This window comes from Dunckerocampus dactyliophorus, chromosome 12 (genome assembly GCF_027744805.1).
Source record: "Dunckerocampus dactyliophorus isolate RoL2022-P2 chromosome 12, RoL_Ddac_1.1, whole genome shotgun sequence".
Lineage (NCBI taxonomy): Eukaryota > Metazoa > Chordata > Actinopteri > Syngnathiformes > Syngnathidae > Dunckerocampus > Dunckerocampus dactyliophorus.
Window position 1 is genome coordinate 1267876 of NC_072830.1, and position 27360 is coordinate 1295235.

At 45.7% G+C, this 27360-nt stretch overlaps 1 protein-coding gene and 1 long non-coding RNA gene across 14 annotated transcripts in view; one reads left to right on the forward strand and one right to left on the reverse strand.

Annotated features, from left to right (window-relative positions):
- Positions 1–27360, forward strand: part of robo2 (roundabout, axon guidance receptor, homolog 2 (Drosophila)) — a 347787-nt gene that overhangs the window by 233490 nt on the left and 86937 nt on the right. The gene's annotated exons all lie outside the window — the stretch shown is intronic.
- Positions 13657–18134, reverse strand: LOC129190763 (uncharacterized). The gene is made up of 4 exons (XR_008573053.1): positions 17521–18134; positions 16316–16438; positions 16122–16231; positions 13657–14366 (listed from the first exon to the last, which is right to left on the reverse strand). It is a non-coding gene; the product is annotated as an uncharacterized LOC129190763 (long non-coding RNA).

A 27360-nucleotide genomic window follows, 5' to 3' on the forward strand; every position in this document is an offset into this window, starting at 1 on the left:
AGGATGTTTAAAGAGAAAGGAGCAGTTGCATGAGAGCGAGGGTATAAAACAAAGACGACTGAATGAAATAATTCATCACTTGGGAAAAGGTATTATCGTGATGGAGAGTAAAGGGGGAGGGGGTGACCAAATCTCAGTGGGTAAAAGGTGTAGATTTGGGGAAAAGAGGGGAATTAATGCTGGCTAGCAGATGGAGAGAATTGCTGGGTTTGTTAAATAATCACGCTGCGTCCAAGGAGAAGCGGGGAGGAATGGCTTGTCTTTTGTCTTATCCCTGTGGCCTTCAAAGTGCCATCTTTCCTGCGGGTCCTGGGTGTTAGGGGGATTATGAGTTTTGCAAGGCAGAGCGGGGGTTAAAGATGAATGGTTGTTCGTTTGAATCCAAGATGGTCATTATCATTCCCACATGGTGCCTCCAGATAAAGCCCCCAAAGCCTTTTTGGATCAGGCGGTTTTGTTGTCCATCTTATTTCTCTTTTGTCTCCGCTTTGACTGAGGCTTCTCAAGATTGCTACTGCTCATTTACAATAAACAGTCGAGTCATCACTTTCACATTGAAATACATCTGGATGACATTTATGTTTGTGATAAATCCTCCCTCCTGCGCCACTGAAAATGAATCATCCCCATGGTAACGGCGCTGGTTTTATTTGTTTCAGATACGCTTAAAAGGTTGGAATGACAAGCATCGAATGGTTCCAATTGCACAATTCAACATGTCAGAGAAGAAATCGTAAGGATCAGCGCTGCTGCTATGAACTACATGATTCAGTGTTGACTAGTAGTTGTTTTCAAATAAAACACAAACTATAAGTCAGCTTTTTCCTTAAATCCATTGAGCTTTTTATTCCTCTTTTATGAGCGGTTGCCCTTTTCAAGCATGTTTCGGAAAAACCCGTCGTATTCAGTCGCGATAGCTCTAGTATGCGAGCCTTATGTGATTCATTGGCCAGGCCTATGAGCCAGCCATTATTTTGGACGTCACTGACACCACAATAAATGTGTTTCCATCTGTTGCCTTGGTAGCAAATCATAGGCTTTAAAAGCATTTCTCACATGGATTCCCCTAATGGTTATCTGTGTGTCATTCTTTTCCAATCAGAGGCCTGGCGTGATTAGTCCTGTCAGTCAGCAGTAAGAGCCCCTCGCTGACAGTGGGCCGTGTCTGAATAGAGCTAGAGGACGCTCTCCAGTGGCGACCGGGACGTTCTCATTCACGCTGCCTTTTGTTGTGTCCATTCAGTGCGGTCGTTTGAGGAAGCGTGTTGACACTGCTCTCTGCAGGCTTGTTGTCCGGCTATGAGAGCTGAGCTTCACATTATGCTCTCTCGCTATAGTGCTGATGTCCGAGTGTCTCCATGTAGAATAACAAACTTCACTCGTTTATCTGCTTTTTGTCCAGGCGCCACCCTCCTCCCTGTGTTTGCTCAACTAAGAGCAGCCGCGTCGCTATGATTAAGCTTAATTTGAGCGTGTGATCGATTTCCCTCCAGCTGCCGGAGGTCAATGTTCAAACTTTTACAGATTCTTTTCTCTCTTCATTTCGATCCCCAAGGCTTCCAACCTGACATTTTAACTGAATTGTTTTGGGGGGACGCATTTTTAGAAAGCTATGGAGCGGGTGGGGGGCGTGACTTCTCCCTTTGTTATTATTCTCTGCTTGGTATACAGTCTAATGTTTTGCCTCATCAGATGGTCGCTGTAGTCAAACATAAATCAAAGGGAAGCAATATACTGTATTTCCACTAGTCAAAGATCTTCTATATGACAGGAGCGCTTCCCTGTTTTTAAAAACACCAGTCAAAGATCCTCTACGCGACATGAGTGCTCTGCTGTTTTTAGGAGTCTTTAAGTTTTTAATTGAATTCTCCGCCCAGTCCGGATCTGGCCCGTGGGCCTCCAGTTGAATGATCTTGGTCTTGTGGATCCGATGATGTGAACTCTCCCCTTTTGTCCATCATTTGGCTTGCAACCTCTGGTGAGTTACGTGAGCCAGCAATTAGCCAACAAGTACATCTTCCATACAGCAGCCCATTCCAAACATGCATTTTCCTGTAGATGATACTCTCCATGTAGGTTCATTTGTCTTCATCAGGGTCCATCACAGTGGACGCCTCCTGAGCCCCCTGAGGGGCTTCCCCCAATTCTGGTCATGTCTCCTTCATTGCCTCTAACTTGGCCCGAAGGGTCCGTGCATATCCCATCAAGCACTATCAAGCGGTGCACCTGATGACAGGTGGAATAGCATCCCATTACGCTAAAGCACTTTTGTTTTTTCATCTGTAATGAAATTGGGGGGCAGGTCCAGGACAGCAAGCCAATGGTTTCAGTGGGGGCTACAGTGCACTGGAGCGTAGAGAAGGACAGTTTGGGCGTATTGCAGCCCGGTATGTTTCCCCTGGAATGGTCCAGTGTGACACAAGAGTGAAATGGCAGGCAGAGTCCAGTTAATGGGGCTGTCAACATAGCCAACCTCACTTAGAGTTTACCCTTCTACCATCATTTTCTCCACCATGTGCGCTCCATTGTGTGTGCTTGTGACCACACGTGTGTGTGCCCACGTGCTCGCTCATCACTCAAGTTGAATGGATGTCAGGTAGCAGTAAAATTAGACTGCCACTCGCCCCCCAACACTCAGTGGTGGGCTGTCAGGAGGCTGACTGGTATGATCCCAAGGCACTTTTGAAGGCGGTTTATTGTTTGACGACGCCTTGTCAGAAACACGGTGACCTACAAACAAGCAAACGCTTCTTTGAAAAGGGGGCCGCTGTGTACTCTCAAAGTCACACCGCCGTTAAATGAGGCAGCTCGTACGTCCATATTAACAGCTTAATTCTACTCGGTCATTTCATTTGACGGTCTGACCCAGTGGGGATGGTACTTTTCGTTACTCTTTTTCAAAGTGAGCTTCATTCCGGATTCTTACCAGCAAGTAGCACCAACTCTATTGTGGCTTCCAGGAAGCATGCCTTCATTGGCTACATGTATTGATTGTGTTTCCCTACCATACTACACTCGGCCGCCTTTCCAGAAGCGTACTAACCAGGTGTCGCACAGTCACTCACAATACGATACCATCGCCAGGAATAACACTATACAGTGATTTTTGTACTGCAGTAATCCACACCTTGAAATAAATCACAACACAGTCCACAATCCAATGTGTTTTCATTGGTCGTTTTGATGATGCAGATTACAGAGGACAATACTGACACTGTTAGATGTTCTTCTTATTTGGATTATTATTATGACTGCACTTTTAAATTCAGTCTAATAGTTCAGTGTATTGTCAGTCTAATAGCTTCCCATAGAGATATCCACAATATGCACACACACACACACACACACACACAGAGCACAGTCAATTGCACAACACTTACATATGACTGATGAACTAATTTTTAAAAACAAATTGAAAACTTTGCAAATTGTGTGATCATTGACCACTTCTACGATAATTATACGCGGTCCAAAGAACCTGGAAGAAAGGCTAAAGCGAAGGAATAGCCTTTACAAGACGTACATGCTATTGAAAGACATCAGACAGCCAGAATATCCATATTTGACACTTGTATATACAGTATCACTTCATCTCTGCAAAATGTAGTTAACGCTACTGTTACACATTTTTATCCTTTTTTTCCAATAGAAATGACAACCCCGAGCATGTTAAACGCAGGTAGTGATCAAGTTCAATAGAACTTGGTCAAGCATGATGGAAGTGAATTGAAAACATGACATTTAGACATTTAGACATTTAGACATGTGTTACCGCCCGGCTAACCAGTGGTGCTGTACGATAGCACAAATACACCTCACAACAAAAAGACATCGTCTTTAAATAGTCAGGATTCAAACAAGATGTTAAAGTGTCTCTTCCACCGTCCGTGGCCTAAAGTGAGGTTACCCTTCCCCATATTTTATCAAGAATTTATAACCCCCTCGACTCCCCCCTGCCATTAGGGGGTCATCCAGCGGCATCTCCCTCTTAAATGTTTTAAAAGCCTTTTCCCCTTCAGCTTTTATTGTTTGTTTACCTTTTTATTGTTTTACCATATCTCTAATTTATACGGCCTGTTAGAATATTGCCTTTCTTTTTATATCCAAACGGCCTTTTTACTGCGTTTGTGCACTCACATGGGGATGAATACCTCGCCTTGCCTTTATGAGTCTACCGTTGATTCTTACAAGCCAGACCTCCATTTTCCCTCGTTTATTTCTCTCCCATTTATCTGATCTTCTTATGTACACAAGGTCTGGTTGTCCTTGCACATTGAGACACTTTCATTTGCTCATAAACGTCGACTGGTAATTCAGCGCGTGTCCACTTGGTATTTGGTGTTTGAGTGGGAAGTCCTCCAGGCCGCATTGATTCACTGTCCCCGTGCAGCTGTTGCTAATGTTCCGGCGCCTGAGTGGGTCCACACTGCTGTCTCAGTTGAGTACCTCTGCCACTTCCCACCATGATACCCCAGAGAGCTGAACTGACTACATGAGGTCCATGTTTTGGTTTTCACCACCTGTCAGTGAGTTTATGTCATGCCAGTGTACAACCCTCCGGCCACCCAGCTTTATCTACAAACCCCCGGTTACAATAGGGGTGTTTGCAACATGGGGAGTCTGGATGAAGATGAATGGCTCATTAGGAGCCACTAAATCACTCTTGATGTTCAACACAAACAGTCGTGACCCGTGCAGCCCTTGCTGACACCCAGGGGCCAAGGGAACTCAACCTCCGGGGGTGAAAGGTCAGCTAAAACAGTTTAGCAGAGGCAAGAGCAAGAGGCACACCAGACCTGGCCTCACAATGACCCGAGGCAAAGATTGGCTAAGACTTGCGTCTTGGCTGATCCGTCACGCCAGAATCTCTGCAAAAAGGGGATTGGCATCCATCCTAAATCCGTCCATTTTCTATGCTTGTCTTCATGCGCTGGAACCCATCACAGATGACTTGGGGCGAGAGGCGGCGTACACCACGGATCGGTTGCCAGTCCATCACGGGGCACGTATCGAGCCTGCATGAGAAGGACACAGGAAAGTCATTGTAACTCCTTAAAGAACGACTAGCCATGTGTTGCTCGAAGCCGTCTTTGCTTTGACGCAAAACAGAAGCACCCCAGCAAGTGAAACGGTCTGAGAAACATACTGTACATGTTTGGGCTGCCTTTCTTCTTGAACAAAGAAGGCTGGTGCTGCCAGCTTGCCTCATCATGGCGACTCTGCGTCTGGTTGTGTGTCTCAACGCAGACCTCCCCCCCTCTCCTTCCACTCATTCACTTCATCCTCACCACCCAGTGGGGGCCCATATTGCGCCACTCCTGCTTGGCCCCGCTCCATTCCTCAGCCACCACTGCCGCTAATTACAGCTCAAATGGTAATGGATGAGGTCTCGTTAGCGGCTCCCGCTCTCTTGAAAGACTCACAAACACACATCAGATGGGCCACCAATCGGTCCGAGCTCCGCTCCTTCAAAAGGCTGGACTTCACAGCGGGCCGGGGGCCCGATCTGCTAATTGCTCATGCGGTTCCACATTTCTGCCCTCCTGCATGGCACGGACATATCTTCTCCTCGCATCAGCGACTGCTGCAGACAGACGGACCCCTCCAAACTGTACAGCTATTATTCAATGATCAAATTAGCACGGTGGCTATTTTGCTAATGTGATGACATTGCAGAAATGAGTCATGAAAAAGAAACATGATGCTGTTCGAACCATCGCAACAACATGTCAGCACTTAGCCCCAAAATTAGCCCCATTAAATCAGGATTTCATTGGCATTTTCTGTGCCCGCTGTTTGGAATGTGAACAACAGATCTACAATCCAGTCTGGAATCAATAAAGATGCAGCTGATAGAATAAAATGGGAACATTTTAGGATGCTTCTGCTCGTTTCTGGAGAAGCTTTGCTAAGCATTCCCACTGGTGTTGCTTCACGGGACCAAAGGTTGCACAGTAACGGGCATAGGCATCAAATAAGGACATGACGGGGGAGGCTTTCATGACGCACTCGGTGACTCACATATTCCAAAACAAAATGGCGTCTGCTGGGTTGTATCCGTAGCTTATTTTTCCATCCATTCTTCCGCTTGTCAGGGTCTGGGTCGCGGGGGCAGAAGGGAAACCCAGACTAACTGGTCCCCGTCCATCTGTTCCAGTTCCACCGGGGGGACACCAAGCTGTCCCCAAGCCAGCTGTGAAACGAACTGCACAAGATAGACACCCATCTCTCTCGGTTTGGTTGCTTGGTGCACGCCAGGTTCTGGATGACCACATTCACAGTTGACTAAGTGAACCACACCACCAGAGCAAACGCACCAGAGCTCATTCTAAACACTTCTTTCTACCGGCCACAGCACTACGGGACGCTTACACACCAGAGCTCATTTTAACCAAACTAAACATGAGCATAAATGATTACGGTAACATAACGTACAACTGGCACATATACAGTACCTCAGTATAACAGGGCCCGGGCCCCTCTTTGCTGTTTAAGTGGCTTCACTCCGCAGAATCCCATTAGATTTCATGATCATTTGTGTTTGATTTGCTGGATGCAAGGGAGGCAGACGGAGTCAACAAGAAGATTAGCCGCCACTCTAATTGTGGTGTGCTTTACAGCGAGCCTGTTTTTCTGCATCGATCCACAGCCAGAAATCATAATAAGATATGGTGGGGGTAACGCCATGTGGGGAAGGAAGAGGCGGCATGCAAGAGTGCGGGCCCTTGTTACTGAAGGAATGATGTATTGATCGTGTCTGACAGGGTGCTGCGGACCGATCAATCGCGCCGGTGAGAGAGGATCCTGTTAGGAGGATATCGCCGGTCGTCAGGGTCGCTCGGACAACAAGACAATGGGAGGGAAATTAACTCATCAGGAAAGCGGGCTCGATGGATGGATGGTGTGAGATCATGTATAAATCCATGGAGCCGCTGTAGTCGGCTCACTGAAAGGTAAACGTAGTCATCCTGCGACACGTGCGGGCGAAGATGGCAGCATCCATGATAACGTGGGAACCATTAGGGAGGAGGTTTATACACCGTTTAAGCGCTCGTCAATTTTAAGGGGAAAGAAGACAAAGAGAAATGGAACGCGTCCCTGCCAGATGACTAACGGCCAATCCCTCAACAAGCTATTTTTAGAAACTAAACAAAGCAGAGCTCTCCTTCTTCCACAACGCCCCACCACCGGACTGGCCAAGTACTCTATGGCTGGCCTTGCTAATTGATAGCCCACGTGTTCATTCACGTCTATCACGAGCAGACGCTATTAATGAAGGCGTCAGCCCTGACGGAGAAGTGAGGGCTCATGGGAGAGTGTTCTACAGCGTGAGGTGTCATCTCCTGGCAGCCATTAGTTTTACTGGTGATCGGATTTGGAACAAAAGCCACAATTTGGCTTTGTGTTCCACTTCAGTTTCAGCTTGCTTGGATTGAGCTCGTAGTTCCACAGACTTTGTTTTGTCATCATTAGACAAATGGCCAGTGGCTTGGGGGAACTTAGTGAGGTCGCACTTGAAGTCTCGCTTGATGGCGACCACGTGGTTCAACCAGTCTTGCTCACATTTTACCGACGTGCTTGTCAGTCCCCTAGAAGTCTATAACAAATGTGTTGGTGACTTGGTGAAACACTTTCAAGTTTCAGTGCGTGTTTTGTGGAGATGTGTGAGACATTTCCAGTTGTTTCAATTTTTGGGGTCACATTTGTAGTTTGATAACATAGCAACCATGTGGTGTATTTGTCCAAAAAATGATAGTATACGGTGGAAACTCAGTTTTCTTCATGAATCCGTTCCAAAAGGTTTGACAAAACCGAAACATATGAAAACCGAGAACATTTTTCCTGCCGGAAAAAATGTTAATTCAATGAATCCTTTCTAGACACCCAAAATATAATAATAAATATTTTAAAAAGAGCAATTATAGTTTCACATTTACAATAATTGTAAATGATGCATGGATGCAGACTCGCTGCACATCCTGTCCAGATCGAATTCAAAAGTGTTTCTCACCTACTTTACCAAATTGTTGGCACGTGCAAGTTTTTTGGGCGCCACGGGGGGTTATTTAGCGGGCACACTAAATAAAAAGCTCACAGAGTCAGCAGCGCTTTGGGTACTTTTGATTTGGCAGATTGTAGTTTGTTGCATGCAAAATTCTACAAAAACCAAGACACTGTACGAAAATGAGGCAATATTTGTATGAAAGTTGAATCATGCAAAATCAGGGGACAGTAAAAACCCAGATTTGACTCTACAGGAAAAACATCAGTGACAAATTGGTCAGGAGTAGAAGAGTTCTTTAGGACACCCCTCCTCGCAACCTCATTAGCTACTGTATAGAAATACAGCGTCCGGATGCAGTGAAACCTGCTAATCAATCGCAACAGGGATAATAACAAAGAGCATATATTTCTTGGTAAAGCCTGATCCAGCTTGCACTTCCACCATATGTCGTGTAGGCGGGACGGCCCTCCATAAATAGCGTGACAACATAACGCCACATAACAGTGTCGACACGTATTCCACTGCAATGTGCAAGGCTTTGTGCTGACATGACCCGTGGAGAAGAAACACAAACAACGTCACACTCTTAAATGATGCGTTAAGTGATTTCTTTCATGTCACTTGTTGGAAGTGAAACATTTTTGTCTGGAGCAGACAGATCTGACCTATCTGTATAGCCTATACCCACACACATGACAGCATCCGCATGTGGGAACAGTGGACAAGCTAACTCCCCCAACCTGTGGAACCCCACCCCATTCACTTTTCACTAAGAAAAATGTATTGTGACAGCAAATGTGTGGCCTGTAAAGGCTGAAGTTTTCCATCCTGAGCTGCTCGGATGCAACTTCTGGTGACGAAGGCTTACACCCTTTTGGATGAATGCTCGTGCCAGCCGAGCTGCGTTTAACCCGTGTAATTGCTGGCATTAATGGTGCACACATTTACAAAGTATTGCCAACCATGAAGTGATTATGGTAATCACTACTAGCAATTTTAAACAGTGATTTTTTTTCTTTTTTTGATTTGATCGACTTCAATCAGGCTTGATGGTGTAGAACCACGACCATGAAATTCTCTGCGCTAATGACAGGGTTTTAGCCGGCCCTGCCATGGTTTTGTTTGTTGTTTTGTGCATGTTGATGCAACAAGAGATCAGACTCCTGCGGGGAGAACGCTAAGTGCGAGTTGGTGGCGAGGTTAAGGGTCGGCAGAGTGCTCACACACCACCTTTCTGCTTTTTCAACAGAGGCCCCCTGCCCCGTTTCCCCTCATGTCTCCCCGTCCCCCACCCCCTTTTTTCTCTGTGTAGCTGACAGACTTGTAGAGCTCCGCGCGGCCATCCTGCCCCACTTTGAAAGAAGATAAGACTAACAAGGCCCGGCCGAGATGCACTCAAACTTCAATTCATGTGGTCATTCCTGAACTCTTCATTTCAAACCTCTTTTGGAGGAGGAGGGTGTTTCTTGATGGTGTTTTTTTATACGCTCCCCCCACATTCCGACTTGCTTTATAAAAATACGGCCCCCCACGTGTGCTACCATGCCAGCAGGTATTCATGTATTCATGGCTCAAGGCTGAGTAATGAAGAAGAAAACCAAAAGAGTTCCTCTGTGTCTTCTTAGCGCTTGGCTCCCATTGAGCGCTGACGTCAATAACATCTGAAGGAAAGCCACTAAGGTTGCGTGAGATATTCAATAATGGAAATTGAAAGTGATCAGCTCGTCTGTGCTAATCAAACCGTATCAATCAGTGTCGCACACACGCGAGCGTCATCGGAATAATGAATCGTTAAATATTTGGACGTATGAAACAATTTCCCTAGTCAGTGATAAGGCAATTAGCCATCAGTCATCATGTAATTGTGGTCATAGACGGCAGAAATGGCTAATAAAATGCAAGAAAACCTTCTACACAGCCGCTTCAAAGCTAATAAATACAGGAATTATGCATGTGGACATGTGATACCACGCATTCCGTCTAGCACAGCGGTTCCCAAACTTGTTACCGTCGCGTACCCCTTCAGATAGTTGACCTGAAGCCTTGGACCCCCCCTTTCCTGCACACTTCAAAAACATACACCTTCTTATCTTAGTGAACTTGAAATATTAACATCATTCATTGGTTAAACCATTTTAGAGTCCAAAATGTGCATTTTGCATGGTGACTTTTGAATAAAGGTTGACATGAGCACTGATAAATATATTTTGTCTGTATGAAGTGTGAAGTCTGACGTTTGAATGGCTTGAATTGTTTTTGTCCACTCAGGATGGCTGAGGGTTGAGTCAGCGTGTTAATTTAATACCAAATTGAAGGGGAAAGTTGAACAATCATGAAGTTTCAAGCAGTATCTGAGGTACAAAAATACCAACAATAAAGCTTCCTTTTCAGGGGAGTCCCCACCCCAGTGACCGGTGACCCCAGTTTCAACACCAATACAAATAAATCTTCACTATTAACGCACAAAATAATCATCAACCTTACTGATGAGTTCATGTAAAGCACACAGAGCAATGAACAGCTTCATGCTGTCTCCGCACCGCACCGTGAGGCGTTCAGGTGCACTCGTAATTGTGAGTTTGAGGGGCTAATTGTTTTTCATTTTTATTCACGTACCCCCTATGGCAACTGACGTACCCCTGGGGGTATGCGTGGGGGTCTAGCACTTAGGTCCTCAATACGGCCGTTTACTGCCACACGGTTGCACGTATTTTGGATTTAAAGATCAAGCAAATGCACAACAAAATCTTGTGATCTCGATCAAATTCTCATGATCCCACGTCCAGAATGGAAACGTTGTTAGAATCGTCTCACCAACACATCCCTCGTTTCCATGCTGATATTCCAAGCATTTCAGAATATTCAAGGGAGCGCCCCCGTGTCTTGACAGCGATCGGCGCCATCAAAGAGCCGGGAGTGATGCGGTGCATAAATGCAGAAGCGGCGCCTTTGACGCCTCGTGGCGAAGCAGAAGCTAGCTGGCGCTCGGCGTGACGGCTGCAATAGCGACGCACGCCCCGCTATGCTCTTTGAAGGCAAAGATAAGGCTTTGCCGCTTCTTCGCTTTCCCTCTTTCTGCCCCGGTCGTTTGAAGGAAGGAAATTCAGGTGTGAGGCGTTCACAAACAGGAAGCAGGTCCACAGGAGATGCACAAAGACAGCGCTGACGTTGCTGCATGGTGATTAGTACTGCAAGGTGATCATCAAGCATGGTAGGAAGGCTTGCTAAAACAGTTAAGACCACCTGCACGAGTGCAGGAACGCTGACCTGCTTGGCTCTGTGTCACCAGTAGGGGGCACCCCACACAATGTTCCTGCACACCTGACATTTACTTCATGATGAGGTTGACTGCAGCCTATTATCAGTCAATATGCATATTTAAGCACATGTGACATGTCTTTAGCCTAAATTAAGCACTTTCAAGCATAAAGAATGCAAATATAAGGACAAATATAAGAATAAGACAAATATAAGACAAATATAAGGCAATGGAAGACAAAGGACTGAATATGCACACATACATAGTATCGTCATCATCAAATAAGTTGCAGTATTTTCACAGGTTAGTGGTTGTATGTTAAAAACTGTGTGTGTGTGTGTGCGTGTGTGGGTGTGCACGTGTGTGCGTGTGTTTGCAAATATAACTACAAAAACATGTCAGCAGTAATTTTGAACTGCCTGCCTTGCAGGACGATATTCTTGCAGGTCACCATGTTATCACAAGCAGACCAGCCCCCCAGCGCAGCTTTTAAATGTGGCTGTTGCCCCAGAATACGATTTTTTTCGTCAATTACTTCACCACGGTTCCACAAAGTGTTGCACACTATAAATAGCACACTCCCCATGATCGAGACCTCTCCTGTGCAGGGCTTTTGTGCATGGTTCACCCGGGATGACAGAATAAGATATAACTTCAATAAATAAAGAATGCGTTTGGAATAGTGCGCTTTGCTTGCAGGCCCATAATAAAGTAGGTATTATTATTACGACAGCCTATAAGCGTGTCGTAAGCCAATCAAATGAAAGAAAGCGTAGGCTTGGCGATGTGTTTTTAGCGCTGCCGGCTCTCACGAGAGAAACAAGTGACTCGCTCTCTGAAAACAATCCCAAAGCAGCAGGCAAGTTGACAGAAAACCAGCCCAAAGTTGCAACACTGATGTGTGTGTCTATTATGTTTTATGTGCTCTTCATATGTCTGCTCTATTGTGTAATATGAGTGTAGAGGTGCCTGCGGGGGCTATCTCATGTCTAGAGGGCTCTCATAATGTTAAAAAAGGTTGTAAACAGCTCCTTTATGCTGTGACTGCATAAATCTTCCAGTTACAATAAGGAACCTTACTTTGTCACGGTGGGGTGTGGGGGCAATGAAGCCCGTTTAGGTTGGTTATTTCATGAACAGCTTCTAAAATGTACTTTTAAAGAGCGTTACCTCACACACCAAACACATGTTCTTGTCCATACGTGTAACGTCTACATGCTTTTTGCTTTAAGTGGAACACTGGTCCGTGGTCACATGACTGTACAATCTGCTCAAATGCACCAGAGATCGTTTTAACTGAAGCAAACAGTGTGCAGTGTGACGGCACCATTAGAATGCTCGTGAAAATCCAGAAGAATCCTGGTGGAATACGTGGTGGCCCTCGTATCTTTTGTATTTTCCACCCAGCGCTTGCATTGGATCTTTTGTATTGCGTGTGCGTGTGTGTGCGTGTGTGTGTGTGTGTGTGTGTGTGTGTGTGTGTGTGTGTGTGTGTAGGTGTGCGTGTGTGTGTGTGTGTGTGTGTGTGTGTGTGTGTGTGTGTGTGCGTCCAACAGAGAGAACTGATAAAACCACATGCACTAATTGGGTTTCACAGGCGGCACAGCCTCACAATGCTCCCCCATTACCCAAGGGGCAATGTCTGCTTGTTTCTCTGCTCTGACATCAGTTGGGGGGGTGATCACTACGTAGGGACGTGTGCATGGGTGTGCACATGTGTGGCAGCCACCCCCGCTGATGTGCTCGTGTACAATGTTGGGATTCCCGCGGTGGCTGGAGTGGCGACTAAATGTTCATGGCAAACACCGGAGTCCCCCCCTAATGGCTCCCCGGCGTCCCACTCTCCGGGGTTAGGCATGACGATGTGAAATGTCACTTATCACGGTGACCTTTCCAGGACCTGGAATTAATCAGAGAAAAATTGTGCCTTCAGTCCAAAATGGCAAGAAGCGTCACCTTTTGATGCGGCCCTTGATGGAATTGTCTCCGGATTGCAGGATGTAGATGTGGTCATTTATGTTTACCCCCCCTCCGGGTAGACATGATCATTTTGAGATGCAGTGGTAACGTGTAGGCTGCAGACGATGTAATGTGGTCATAAAGAGCGTAGCTGCAGCCTTAAGGGGTAATAATAATAATAATAGTGATGATAATGATGACAATAAGAAACAGTGCACATCACCAGAAGAAGCATGGCGGGGGCTCGCTGGTGTTTTTGGCTTGCCAGTGTCCTGATGGCTGCCTGTACAAAACACTAAATTGTGTTCCCAACACCTTCAATTCACCAAAACAAAACTTTAGTAGAAAGAAATGAAAGCTTTTGGAATGGGGCAGCCAGAGCCCAGAACTACATTCCCCTGGAGGGGGCTGTACATAAGAAATACATAAGAAACATAAGCACATAAGAAATACTCGCTGTGGACATTTAGACCACATTTGTAAGGAAGACGGAATGTCATGTACATTTTCATTGGAATATTTGATCATTTCCGCCATACTGGATACTGTTTGCGTACTTGGTGGTGATGGTGGTGGTGAACAATCTGGTCGTCTTGTCGTGTTGTTATTCGCTGTGGAACTTCACCTGTGTTCTTAATGTATTTTTATCACAACGCCTCCTTGGTAGCGTTAAATATTATTAGTACACCTTTGGATTCAGCCTATTAGCTCAGTGCATGGTCAGTCTAATAGCTTCTCATAGAAGGCCTTCTTCTCACATAGCACAATCAGAGTTGCACAACACTTAGATATGACTCATGGAAAAATACTGGAAGAAAGGTCAGACACACAGCAGGTGCATTGTTATCTCTCTCTCTTTCAGACACAGCTTAACTTTCACTTTCTCTTTCTTGAGGGGCACGGCGACTGCTTGATATGCTCTGTTCACCCATCATTCTGGGCTCGTAGCTACACAGTCCAAAGAGCCAGGAAGAAAAGCTTTTACATTGGCAGCCTTGTCAGTCAGCTTGCTAATATGTGGAAACAGGAACCTGGACGTCACCTCCATCGCCCGTCTATTGTGTCATCAGCAGCTGATAGTCGTTCCTTGCTAACAAACACAGGTACTGTACGTCAAAGTCTCTGCTTTCCTTTGGATGGCGGCTGCAAAATAACCCACAATGGAGCCAAAGGGAGTTTCAAATGTCAGCATTTTGATGAAGATGGTGAGAAACACCATTGAATTTAAGAAATAAAAAACAATAACAAGATGAAAGTACTCGCTTAATCAAACATTTTTGTCATTCAGCTACGAAACAGGAGTGAAACGAAATGGCGATTTTGACACAATTTTGAGTTTTATGTGAACATTTTTGGCCTTCTGGAACAGAGTAATTGGATTTACATGATTTCAGTTAGAGTCGGAACAGATAAATGACGCTAACCAAGGTTCTACTTTATGTAGATAAGAAAAGCTTTGTAATTTGTTAGCATGTTGTGTTGTTGTGTGTTGACCTTTTAAACAGGGATGTGCTCACCTTCTCTATCCAGTGTCATTTACAAGAGCAACCAATTAGTATTGATGAATCTGTAGTGAACACTATCGCAGTACATTCACCAAGCGAAATAACAATAATGAGGTAACGGTAATGAAGAGCTGCTTCCAAAAAGCACAGACTAAGCAAGACTCCATGCTGTCCATGAATCATTACGGCAGGTGCGCACTCCAAAAAAGACGCTTAACCGTCCATATCTTCTCTCATGTGGTGGACGGATGGACATGAGCTCCCTTGTTGCTGTCGATTCAAGCGGTTCTGGCTCACTGGTCGCAGCACGTTGAATTATTTGCTAATTGTCAGTTGGAATGGCTATCGATTGTGTGCTGCATGGCAGCTATTGCTAATCATATAGCATGTGAGTGTGTGAGTGTGTGTGATATGAAAGATGGTGAAGATAAAGGACAGTGCAGTGGTTGCAAGTAGAAATACTCACACATGCACGCATGGAAAGGATGGCTTCAGTGTTTGCTGCAGAACGTGTGCCCTGGAGAGCTGCGGGATGGCTGCACTGCACTGCGCTGCTGGGGGATCCACTGTCCCATCCTTGCTTTGCACTGTATGTAGGTCACGGGTGCCCTCCAAAGATATATCTCATCCCGTCTGCAGTGCAGTCGATAATGTTGACACAACTCTGCCGCAAATTACGAGTTGCCTCATTAACTTTGTTCCTTTGCCTAAAAGATTAACCTCGGCGAGAAGAAACAGCCCACGCTCGCGTAACACAATTGGACAAGTTTGTCGTATATGAAAACGCAGATTATTCTGTTTGTCTGATGTGTTGGCTGTGAGGAGAACTGGTTGGGGGGGGGCGTATATTGCCCCTCTTCTGCTGCGCAATAACACTGCTTGCTACTGGTGCCGTCCCAGTGGAAAAAGCAGGTGCTAGCAGGTAGTATTCCTAGCCACACTTGTGGATATGTTGCTGGAAATAACTAAATAAGTCAAAATGACAAAAATAAACACACATGCTAATGTTAGCTTAGCGTGTTGCTGTGTCAGGATGCTGCAGTAGTAAGCGCCGTCTACACTCGCACGCATTTTGCCTCTGCGGCAATACGTGTCATTTATTTGGCACAAACTGACCACACCCCCGCACGACTTACTTACACCTTGTCAAGTACTGTTTACGTCTGGTGCACGACAATAGTGCACGCGCAGTTCCAGCATGGGTATGCGTTGTCACCACCACTTCCTGCATATGCGAAGCAATCCTGGCATCATTTGGTGCTGCTGTGTCCTGCTGCGTCCCGCATATTTGCTGACCAGCAGCAACATGCTGAGAAGTCAACACAGAGGATCTGCGTTCCCCCGTATTTATGTTGTTTGTTATGTTGTTTGTTAGAATCTGGCGTTAGCTTACCCCTGTTGTCTACTGTATACTCCGCAGTCTCCGTTTTGTTGCAGTATTCATTTTTTTTGTTGCCCTCAGTCTCCTCTAGGATGAAAATTCCCTTGACCATCGGCAACATGCTGAGAAATACGCACAGGGAGAGCCTCGTTCTCCTCCATGGTTGTTGTTTATTGTGAAGATGTCAGTGAAGAAACACTGCTTACCCTGTTGATGCATCTTAGCTGTGGCTGCTGCACGGTCAGACTCCACAGTCTCCACGTGGTTGTCGTCGGTTGGTGTGTCTCGTTCCGCGATTGATGCAAGTGGTTTTGCTAACCTAGCAGGTACTGCGCAGTGGAAAATCAGTGTAAAGAACAGAACAAAGATGGATTTCCCGCACACAACACGGACATACGAGCTTTTCCAGGATGCCAAATGACCACCGTGACCATCCATTGATGATTGAAATCCCGCCTCCATTACCACGTTACATAAGGCTGGTCTAAGGGTACACAGTACACCGCCACACCGAGCCAGAGAGACGATTACACATGCATCTAACACAATTACTCCCACCGTAACACAATTAACGCAAATTGGATTGTGAAGTGAGCGACTGGGGCCTGTCACGCCAACTCGCCCAAGATGCAGCGCTCCTCCACAGGACGACGCCAGTCGAGCCGCGGCTGCGATAAATCTCAGCGGCAGCTGAGTAGTAAACATGAATTTGCCGCTGCATGCGTGTCTGCAAGTGCAACTCCAATTGATCGTTTGTGTGTGTGAGCGTAAAGTAACAGTGATTTGCTGAGTGTGCACCTTTGACTTGACGCATTTGGGTGTTGGGTGCAGCAGTCGGGTCGTAAGCCACTGGCTGAACGTCTTTGCTTGTGTTGTCGTTTACATTTTACCAGCTAAAAAGCATTGCCAAAATCAAGAGAATACTGTCTAAGCCAGATTTAGAGAGACTCATCCACGCCTTTGTCTCCAGCAGGCTGGACTACTGTAACGCCTTCTCACCGGCTCTCTAAACCCGCTGCAATACAGCTGCAGTTCATCCACAATGCTGCTGCTCGAGTCCTGACTAGAACCAGGAAATATGAGCACATTAGTCCAGTACTCAGTTTGTTTGCGTGCACATCATGACACACATCACAGGTGTGGATCCCATATGAGGCCGAAAAACAGTTGTAGTCTCTAATGATCGTGACACAAAGTTGAGCAAAGCCAACAAAGGAGCAGCACGCACTGGCTGAGCGTTGTCCTCCGAGCATGCAAGACACAACCGGCGTCTCCCAGCTACAAACAGCAGGTTTGAAGTAGCCAGACAGCCCATCAGCAGCATGAAGAAGCACACAAGGATGCCTAATACAGCAATTTTAATCATTTTTTACACGTCATCTTTATTTGAAAAAGCATTCCAAGAACTTACCAGTGTTTTGCTAGATTGTCGTCGCGGAGGCGCATCCTCAGTCCAGATTCCGGGTCCTTTCGGTGCTTGACGTTAAATGTTATTTCTAAGGTCTGCAAAAGTGCTTAAAATGATAACAGACCATCTTGCTGATTGAAATTGTTAGCAATATGATGAAACATATGCACAGTTCATGAACACCTGCACCTTTTGTGAATAACGCACATTTTCCACAGCTGACTGAACGCGACCTTGGAGCAGGTATAGCTGAGATCCACAGGATGGTCAATAAATGCCTTTAAATGTCTCTGATTTAACTCACTGAGTGAGTGACCTTTGATGTTTCATGTACGTCAGAACTGGTTCACCAAAAGGTTCTGGTCCAGGCGCCACATATGAAGTATTATAGGAAATGTGTCACGGTGCACAACAAATCATCTTTAGGTGTTGGATTTTTCCCTCTCAGGCAGTATTGATTGAAGGCAAGATGATCCGAGTAGGCCATTTGGAGAACGGAGGAGGGCTCGGTGATGAACGCCTCTTTTGGATCATTACACCCCAAACGGCAACGCCCCCTCATTGCGCATCCTCACACATGAAAAGCAGCATTTCTACATGATTTACATCAGCGCTCTTTTTTTTCTTCAAGATTTGTGTCTGCTGGGAGCTCTGCAGCTGCAGCAGCGCACACATGAGCGCGCATCCCTGATGGGTGGGGCTCTGTCACACTGAGCACAAGGAGACAACAAGGCACACACACGCACACGCGCACACACGCACACACGCACACACGCACACGCGCACACACGCACACACGCACACACACACACACGCACACACACACACACAAGCGCTGCATTTGAATGCTGCCTTTTCACTGTGCAGACACGCACGTTTTGCTAAATGTTCACTTTGGCAGCACACGCTATATGTTTTAAGTGCGCGGATGTTATGGATGTGGAAGTAAGTACCTGGCTTGGCATCCCTCACTTCACAGCAGCCCGCGTCACACCCCCACTCACACGGGCTGTAAAAAAAAAGAAAGATAAAACGCACCTTGACAAACCATGATGACAACACACACACACACACACACACACACACACACACAATGCTAAAAGAGCTCTTCTTTTTATTTAGACTGGACACATTAGCATGTGAGATTAGCTTGGCCGATTAGCTCCTATAATGCCAAAAGTACAATACCAAACACAACACAACACAACACAACACAACATTCCATAGTAAAAGAGCTGTTGTTGTTTAGTAGGATTCCATTAGCCGCTTACTTTAGCCCGTCATTGTTTGCTAGCGGTAAACTGAAAACCATGGCAAAACTGACACGTAAAAGCAGAGACTAGAGGGGAAAAAGAAAGAAAGCATCAATATATATCACCTACATGCGGAAAGAGGACTTCAGCGTGTTCCCATTGGTAGACAAGTTTATCTTAGCGCAATCCTTGGCCGTTTGCTAGCACAGGCAAAATTCCAGTTAAAAAGAAACAAGGGAGCAGCAGGAAGGAAAAAACAACATTAGAAATGCTTAAAGGACCACCGATCAGTATTTAGTAGTGTGTAGTCTCAATGCCTTTTGTAATTCATTTATTTCCATACTACAGTATTAGCTTAACGTTTCTTAACCTCTTGCTGCTATTGGGACTCTCTGCTGCCCCCTCAGGTGAGAACTAGTATTACCTGCTCAACTTGCTTTCACCAAAATGTTCCTATTATTATTATTCTGGGTTTCAACAGGAATGTTAAGCCTTTTGTTTGATTGTAAACGCTCCGATTAAATCAAATGAAACATACGTAGCGGCTCATTCCCTCGTTTCGGTGCATCACTTTTACACTCAGGTCAGATAAGAGTTGCTCAGGAAGATGAATTAACAAGCTCCCACGGCTGCAGAGGGACACATTTTTCCAAGCTCCTGACTGCTTGCTGCACGTTGCTGCCAATCCTATTAAAGAACAAAACAATGAAACGGGCAGAGGAGGAGCAGCAGCAAATATGCTGGTGTAAAATGTGTTAAAAAAAGGCCATTAAAGATTATAGAGGCTGCAGGACGAGGCTGCAGGGGATTTAGCGCTCACACTGCTTTATATAATGCATCTGTGAGCTGGGCAGTGCTAAATATGCACTCAGTGACACTCAGACATCGTACAATGCATGCTTGTCGTCCCGAAAGGGAGCCTGAGCTAATATGGTTTTCATTTCCCACTCCAAGACCTGCGGTGCACCGAGACGTCATAAATATGGAACCGGGCTCTGGATTTCAGGCTCCTCTGTCTGCTTTAACTGGTGTCCAACTTCCCACTTCAAACGTGCTAGCCAGCACTAATCCAAAGCGACACTTCTGGCGCGGCTCTCCGACAACCGATGACGCCGGGAGACCACCAGGAGGCTCCCCTAAGTGCACCGTCTTTCCTACATTGTTCCACTTGATAGGAAGCATCGTGCCAAACTCCATTATGACATGCTAACATAGCCGCATTGCTAACTAGCAGGAGGCGTCAGACTACGAGGTCTATGAAGGAACCTTCAAATTCTACATCAAACTTTCTTCAGGGCTGGTCCAGCCTTTGGGAGATCTGCTGCTTTCATGCTAACGCTGCGATGCTTGGGAATCGGTATATGTGACGATGCTGTTTAGCTTCCACCAAGGATTTAGGATATTAGGACATGAATGGCAGCCATGAACTGCAACATTCGTCATGCAATGAACAGGAAAAGAAGGCTGCAAGTGAAGGAGTCATTTAAAGTGGTTCACCCTTGTGTGGCCTTCAGATACGTCCTCCAAGCCCTGCAAGCCTGTAGCGGCGCCCATGGAAGGCTGGTTTCCATTCTCAGAGTGTAGGACGTTAGGACATGCATGGCTGTGTGGTTTTGTGGGGATGCGACATGCAGATGAAGAAGTGCAGTCACGATAGGAATTGTTTATGGGACAGCCTTGTCCTGCCTTCAATTGCAGCCTCCTCCGTGGAGGATCGGGACTTGTGTCTTGTTTGCACGTTGCTCGTGAGCACAGGAAGTACAAACCACCGGCTAATTCATCCCAACCAAAACTGTCAGTAACGCAATCCTCGTCCTTATCTTCACCGCTACCCTCCCCCTGCATCTTCACCGCCCTCCATGTCTTACCACCCCCTCCTGGCCGTAAAGTGTCCACTTCGGGCTGGAGCGCAACATCAACCTCATAGCCGGGCCTTATCGGATCGGGCACGAAAAGCCTCCAGCGCGTTGTTCCTCGGTATCAGCCCCTTCTTGTTGCAGCACACTGGAGGCGTGTGCCAAGCAAATCATCCGCCCCCCCCCCCAAAAAAAAAAACCATAAGCATCAACAAGGCAGCCAAACGAGAAGCCTCCAGAATGATTGTGTTGTTTCATTTTGGCGCCCGCTAATGACAAAGTCCTGTGAGAATGCGAGGCTCGTAAGGGAAGGATAAGACACGTCATGATTTATTATGCAAATGACCTCCATTTGAGACTCAATTAAGTGATTAGAAAGCTGTCGCTCGCTTCTTTCTTCTTTTTTTGCTTAGCTTTTCAGCACATTACGGTAATGAAGCCATTACTTCTTCAAGTGAATTCTAATGAGTTTTTAGCTAACATTTTAATGAGCTATACATTACCAGAAAGCAGGATTAGACTCACTGTGTGTGTGTGTGTGTGTGTGTGTGTGTGTGTGTACTTGTTCTGCCATTGTTCTGGCCTGCGAAGGGGAAAGGTTCATTAAGAGTTAATTATATTGTTTCTCAGGAGCGACATTCGTTTTTTTCCCCCGCTTTCCTGGACGGCCCAGCAGAATCGAACGCAGCGCTCTGGCGGCCATTATAGCGCCACCCCGGGGGTTGACTGGGCCAAATTAGAGATGGCGTTTGACAAACGAGCTTTGAACAGAGCTGCTGTTCCAATCGCGATGTTTGTTTTGGATCGTCATCCAAATTAGAAGCAGGTGAGATATGAGCCAGTCCCCAAGGTCACACTTCTAAGGAGTCCATCAAGTGTCTTTGACCTCTGGTCTCAGGGGACGACTTTCAGTATTTGCTTGTCTTTTAAGAAAAAGTCAAAAGACGGTCCATTTCCCGTGTTTTCTACATTATTTTGACAGCCTTTGTCTTTTTTAACAGGAGCTGGAGTCAACTTTTTGTATTAGTTTTTGTATGTGTTTGAAACTTCACAGTAAAGTTGTAAAGTCTCAGGCTTCCATGAGACCAGGGCTTCTCAAATCGTGAGGCGGGGGGACTTTCGGTATCCGTGTTCTGGTAACGTTTGGCATCTTCTTGCTGGCTCACCAGGCGGATGGCAGGTTCTCATGAAGACTTGCGTTGCGATCCATCAGAGCCTTTCAAGCTAACACTGAACACGAAGAAGGAACGCGTGTCAGTGATGGCGTCCTCATTTCTCTTTAACGTTCAACATGAACAAAATGCATTAAAGCAAATGTGCTAGCTCAGTGCTAATTGTCCCACATACCCACTCGCGATTGGTTTTAGCGATTGACATTTTGAACACACAAATATGACAACTAGTGGGGGGGCTATTGAGAACCACTGCCCATTGCTTTTAGCATTTTAGCCTAAACCTGCTAACTGTACTGTTTACTGCTTTGAAAAACATCAACACAAGTTAGCTAGTGGTGGCCCGAGACTTTTGCACAGTGCTGTATATTTACCACAGCGATGACGGCTTCTGCTCTTTTGTTCTCTTGCTGTTGTTTGGACGTAATTGCTTCTCTGCATTTATGGTCCACCATGTAAACAGAAGCGCTGTAGTCTTCGCCGCCTCTTCACTTTGACCTTGAACAAGCTCCTCTCATCACGCCTTTGTGTTGTCTAATGTCTCACCAAAGCACATACGCTCCGCCTCCGCCTCCATCTCCCCTCTGAGGCGTCCCTATAGAAAAGATGCACATTTCACGCTGTATCACCATCCTTTGATTGTCCTCCACTGTGCTATCAGCAGCAGTCATGGCTCTTTTTCATATTTGCTGCATCTTATCTCTAAAAAGTGTTATTTACCATCCCCGGGGGCTCTGATAGAGAGGGAGATCGTATCTGCGCTGAGGCCGTGGTCCATAGAGAACGTGCGTCTGCAGTCAGAGCAGACAGACGGATGACAACAAGCAAGGACGGGTGGTGGGGGGGGTGTACGATGCTTCATAAAAACATAATGAATTGAGAAAATGGAAGAAAAAGCCTTCACTCTCGTCAAGTTCGGTTTCGTGAAAACAAACTCTGGTGTGTTTGCTCTGCTAGGTGGTACGGTTCATTTGGTCACGTGTGAACGAGATGGTGCGGTTCGGTTCACTTGAGCTCAAATGTGAACGCGACCGGGCCCAAAGGCACGGAGCAGTCTTCAAATGACAGCAAAAAGCAGGCAGAAAATAAATAAATAATCTGTAGGAGAAAATGCATTTCCCCCTCCGTATCCATGACAACGGCAGTCTTTAAAAGTATATTTCAGAATCTGCTGGGAACATTGGCGTTAGATCACCTAAAACGTCCCGATAGCTGCCCTGTCAAGTCCTCACTTGATGTGTCGTCTATGTTCTTCACTGCCACACGAAAGCCAACCACACCAAAGTGTGCACCAAGAATCTTTTGAACATTTTTGGTCCGGTCCAAATCAGACAGACCACATGATGAGCGGCGCTAATGTCAAGGCTCTGCGCCTGGGAACCCTTGAGCATTCGCAGCCTCGGGCTCCGCCGCCAGACGGCCATATTGTTCCAGCTGTTGCCTCGCTCTGAGGTGCTGGAGTGTGTGTGTGCGTGTGTGTGTGTGTGTGTGTGTGTGTGTGTGTGTGAACCTGCTGCTTGCCTTCCTGCCGAGGGGGTAATTTCTGCATCTGGATGACGGGGGAGGGCAAAGGTTGTATCTAGCCAGTGGGAGGCAAACAAGGAAAAGCATTGATCTTCTCATGTTGCAGGGTTGCATTACAAAGTACGGCATCGTCCCTCTTCCTGCCTTCAGCATGCAGAGTAGTAAGAAACATCGGTGACCACGCTGGCCTGTTTTATCTGGTGACATACATCCTGTAGAATATCCTGCCTCTCTTCTCCAACGGGACCAATTGAAAGGGGAGACATTGTAAGAGCACTCTTTGCAAGAAGCACTCCAGTGAAATGATATCATAGCTCGGAGCTACCTCTTTACAGCCAGCCTAGATGTTGTGTGTTTGTGTGTCTGTGAGGTTTATTTCCCAATCAGAGCACGACTGGTGTTTTGGCTTATGTCCCCAGGCTTGTAGCGCTTCTAATCTCCCTCTCTGTTCCTTAGCCCCTGACCTGGGAAGAATATCTCTAAAAGCACGCAGGGTCTTTTGTGCTGTAAACAGCTGCAGTGTTACACAAAAAAAGATGCAAAACCCCCACAGCGTGTGTAAGCGCCTCACACTTTGTGTTGCTAATGTCACAACGGGCCTCAGACATGTGGTGTCGGGGTGTCAGTGAAGGCAACCTGGGTGAACCTGAGCTTGGTGTCGGTGAATGTGTTTGTCAGCACTTATCTTGGTATGCAGGCTGTAAGGACGCCGCAGTCAAGGCTGCTCACTCATCTTACTGACAGCCGTTGTCACCCTCACCCTGAGGAATGCCTGGTAGGGAAGAAAAGGGGGCACACCGGACCAAATGTTTTGCCTATCCTTGCCTTGTTACGTGTCCTCTTATGGACAAAAGCATTGGACACCTTGACAGGACTGGACTCTTCTTGCTTGTTGAAGACGGTTCACCTTTTGTTCAAAAGGCTTCTTTACTACGCTACACAGTGCAATGACCTCTACACCGGAGAGACCAAACAACCCTTATAAAAACACAGGAGAGCAGTTTTGGTGATCTCAGAGTCAGCAGTCCATTTGCATCTCAAAAAGAAGGGACAGTCCTTTGGAGGACAATGATGTCTAAAATCCTGGACAGGGACGACCGCTGGTTTGAAAGAATTGTGAAAAAGCCATCTATGTCAAACTGGAAAGACCCTCCCGCAACACAGGAGGGGGTTTGCGATGTCCAAACATCTCTCCCCCAAAGATGACCTCATTCAATGGGAAGGGTGGCCGGTAAAGACTTGCTTTGCCCCTTGGAAGCCGAACGAGTTAAAGTTATGCAGGACGGTGTTTCACCAGCCAGGCCATGCCCTACTGTGACCACCACCAGGGGACGCACCCACAAGGGACATAAATAGGACAACTCCATTTTTAGAACTGAAGAAGTCTTTTGGACAAAAGATGAAACATCTTCAACAAACAGGAAGATTCCGCTGCGTCGGTCATTGCGGCTTCGCTAAGTAACACTGTGTGGGTGTCTACTTTGGGCTTTTATTTTGGCAGAGACCCCACCGCCTCACTCATAAGCCCTGTACCGCTCCCCAGTGCAAGTACTCAAGTTGAAGGTTTTGATGCCGTGCCCGGTGGAGGAGCTGCACGTTTGCTCGCACTGGCTGCACCGCCATTCATCCTCTGATATTTGCCAAATATTCGCAAATAAATAAAGAAAATGTGAGAGGCAAAACGGAGAGATTAGTATTTCTCAGATATGACTCCTTTTTAGCCTGCAGCCCAACGGACGGTTGCCAACAGTGGGAGGGCGCGACTGTAACAAAATATATAAATATTAATAAGCGGCGCTGCAGACGTCGGTGGGAGGCGAGAGTCGTTTTTGGGTGCGAGTGCAGTGTTTCATGGGGGTAGAAATGCAATTATCCTCCCCGCGTCGCTTGATCCGGTGCATGAATGCTGACAGGGCCGCCGCAGAGCAAGAGTTGACTTTTCCTGACATCAAATGCCACACTTGCTTATCAGCCAGTGAATGTGTTCTTTTGAAACAAAAGCACCGTGCCTCCAGAACACAAACTTATAAGCCTGTTTTGTGGGAAATGCAGTCGAAAATCAACTGCTGTGACTTTGATAGCTTGGAAACCAGTTTTTGCTTTCCAAAAAATGACTCATTCAGGATTAATGATTTATTTTTAACACTTTTTTCTTTCTTTTTCTTCTTTTTTCCTTTTGTTTTGTCTAGTTTTGTATTATTATCATTATTATCATTATTATTATTATTATTATTATTATTATTATTATTATTATTATTATTATTATTGCATTTTGTATTTTTTAGGGAAAAAACAATATTCAAGATTCAAGATTCAAGAGAGTTTTATTGTCATGTGCATAGTAAAACAGCAGTTATACCATGCAATGAAATTCTTATTCTGTTCATTCTCCCAAGAAAAGAAAGAAAACACAAGAAAATGAATAAGAACATAAGAAACATAAATACCAATAAATTAAGCAACAACAACAGAAGAGACATTAATACAAATAAATAAATAAATAAATAAATAAATAAAGTGCTATGAGTGTGTGTGTGTGTTGCGTGCGGCGTGTGTGAGTGCTTCGTTGAGAAGCCTGATGGCCTGTGGGTAAAAGCTGTTTGCCAGCCTTGTGGTCCTGGACTTCAAACTCCTGTAGCGTCTGCCTGACGGTAGGAGTGTGAATAATGAGTGTTGTGGATGTGTGCTGTCCTTGATGAGGTTGTGTGTTCTTCGTAGGACTCTAGTTTTATAAATGTCTTGCGTTTGTTTGGTTTAGAGTTCGTGACATTATTATTGCCAATATAATGCCGTATATAAATATGCTGATTGACATGTAAACGGGGATACAGGACTCCCTCGTTTATCACGTTCAGTTGGTTCCAGACCCGAGCGTGACAAGTGAATTTCCACGTAGCAGGATTCCTTATTTACAAATGGAATATTTTCCTAGTTAGAGCGTCGAAAAACTATCTACTACTTCTAAATACGTTTTTTAATGGTACTAGAGCCCCCTCGACATGAAATAATCCTTTCGTCACCTTCACACTCATATTCCCCAATATAGTAGACACAGTGAGAGAAATACGGACATTTAAGACATAAATAAGACTCGCGTTAGTGTGTGTTGTTGTAATTGTGTCCCGGTGCTAGGGGAGGTGAGTGGGTGGGAGGACAGGACGTGGTGCCGGGGGTTCAGAGTTGAGTTATGAGCTGTGTTTGGGCTGTTTTTGGCGTTGGCTGCAACAGGAACACATCTTAGGGATTATTGTGCCTGTTGTGAGATCATTCAAACCTGCCGTAAAAGCCTGTTGTCCCGGCGATCAAGTCTGGTGCTTGTGTGTCTCACCGAACATTACAGCAACATTACTGACACCTAGTGACCAGTGCAGAGTACTACATATCATCACATCGTCTCTGAATGCATTTTGTGAATGTCTTGTATTTGTGTTTTAGTTCATTTAGCCATTTTTATGTTTGATTGCTTGAGTTTTGATTTATGCTTAATTTAGGCAAAAACTATGTAAAATGTGCTTAAATATGCGTATTTTTGGACTAATAATGGGATATATTTCACCACAAAACAGGATGATTTATGAATATATTTGAAAATAACCATGATACGGTGAAGCGTGAAGTTGCAAGGGATTCCTGTAGTGTCGTTGCTCTCTGGTCTTGAAGAGAATACGAGTCTTCACCGGAATATCGTGTGCATGTAAATGTAGGCTTCTCTTTTATTTTCTCTCCCTACTGGAAAATGGTGACACTTAAACACAGGAAGTGAAGGGATGAAGGGGTAGGATTAATACAATCTGCTTCTTCCTACTCCTTTTCGGACAAGTTGAATTGTGCAGCTGTCGTCATGTCATGTCCCTTAACTCATTCAATACCAAAGAAGTATTTGTACGTTTTTATAAACCCCAATGTTCGATCCCAAAGATGTATTTATACGTCTTTTACAATCTTTGTTTGAGAGGCAAAAATAGGTGATGATGCAACTGCGCACTAATGGATGTCATTTTAAAGCAGTTTAAACCATAAAAACGTCCAAAAGGTGGC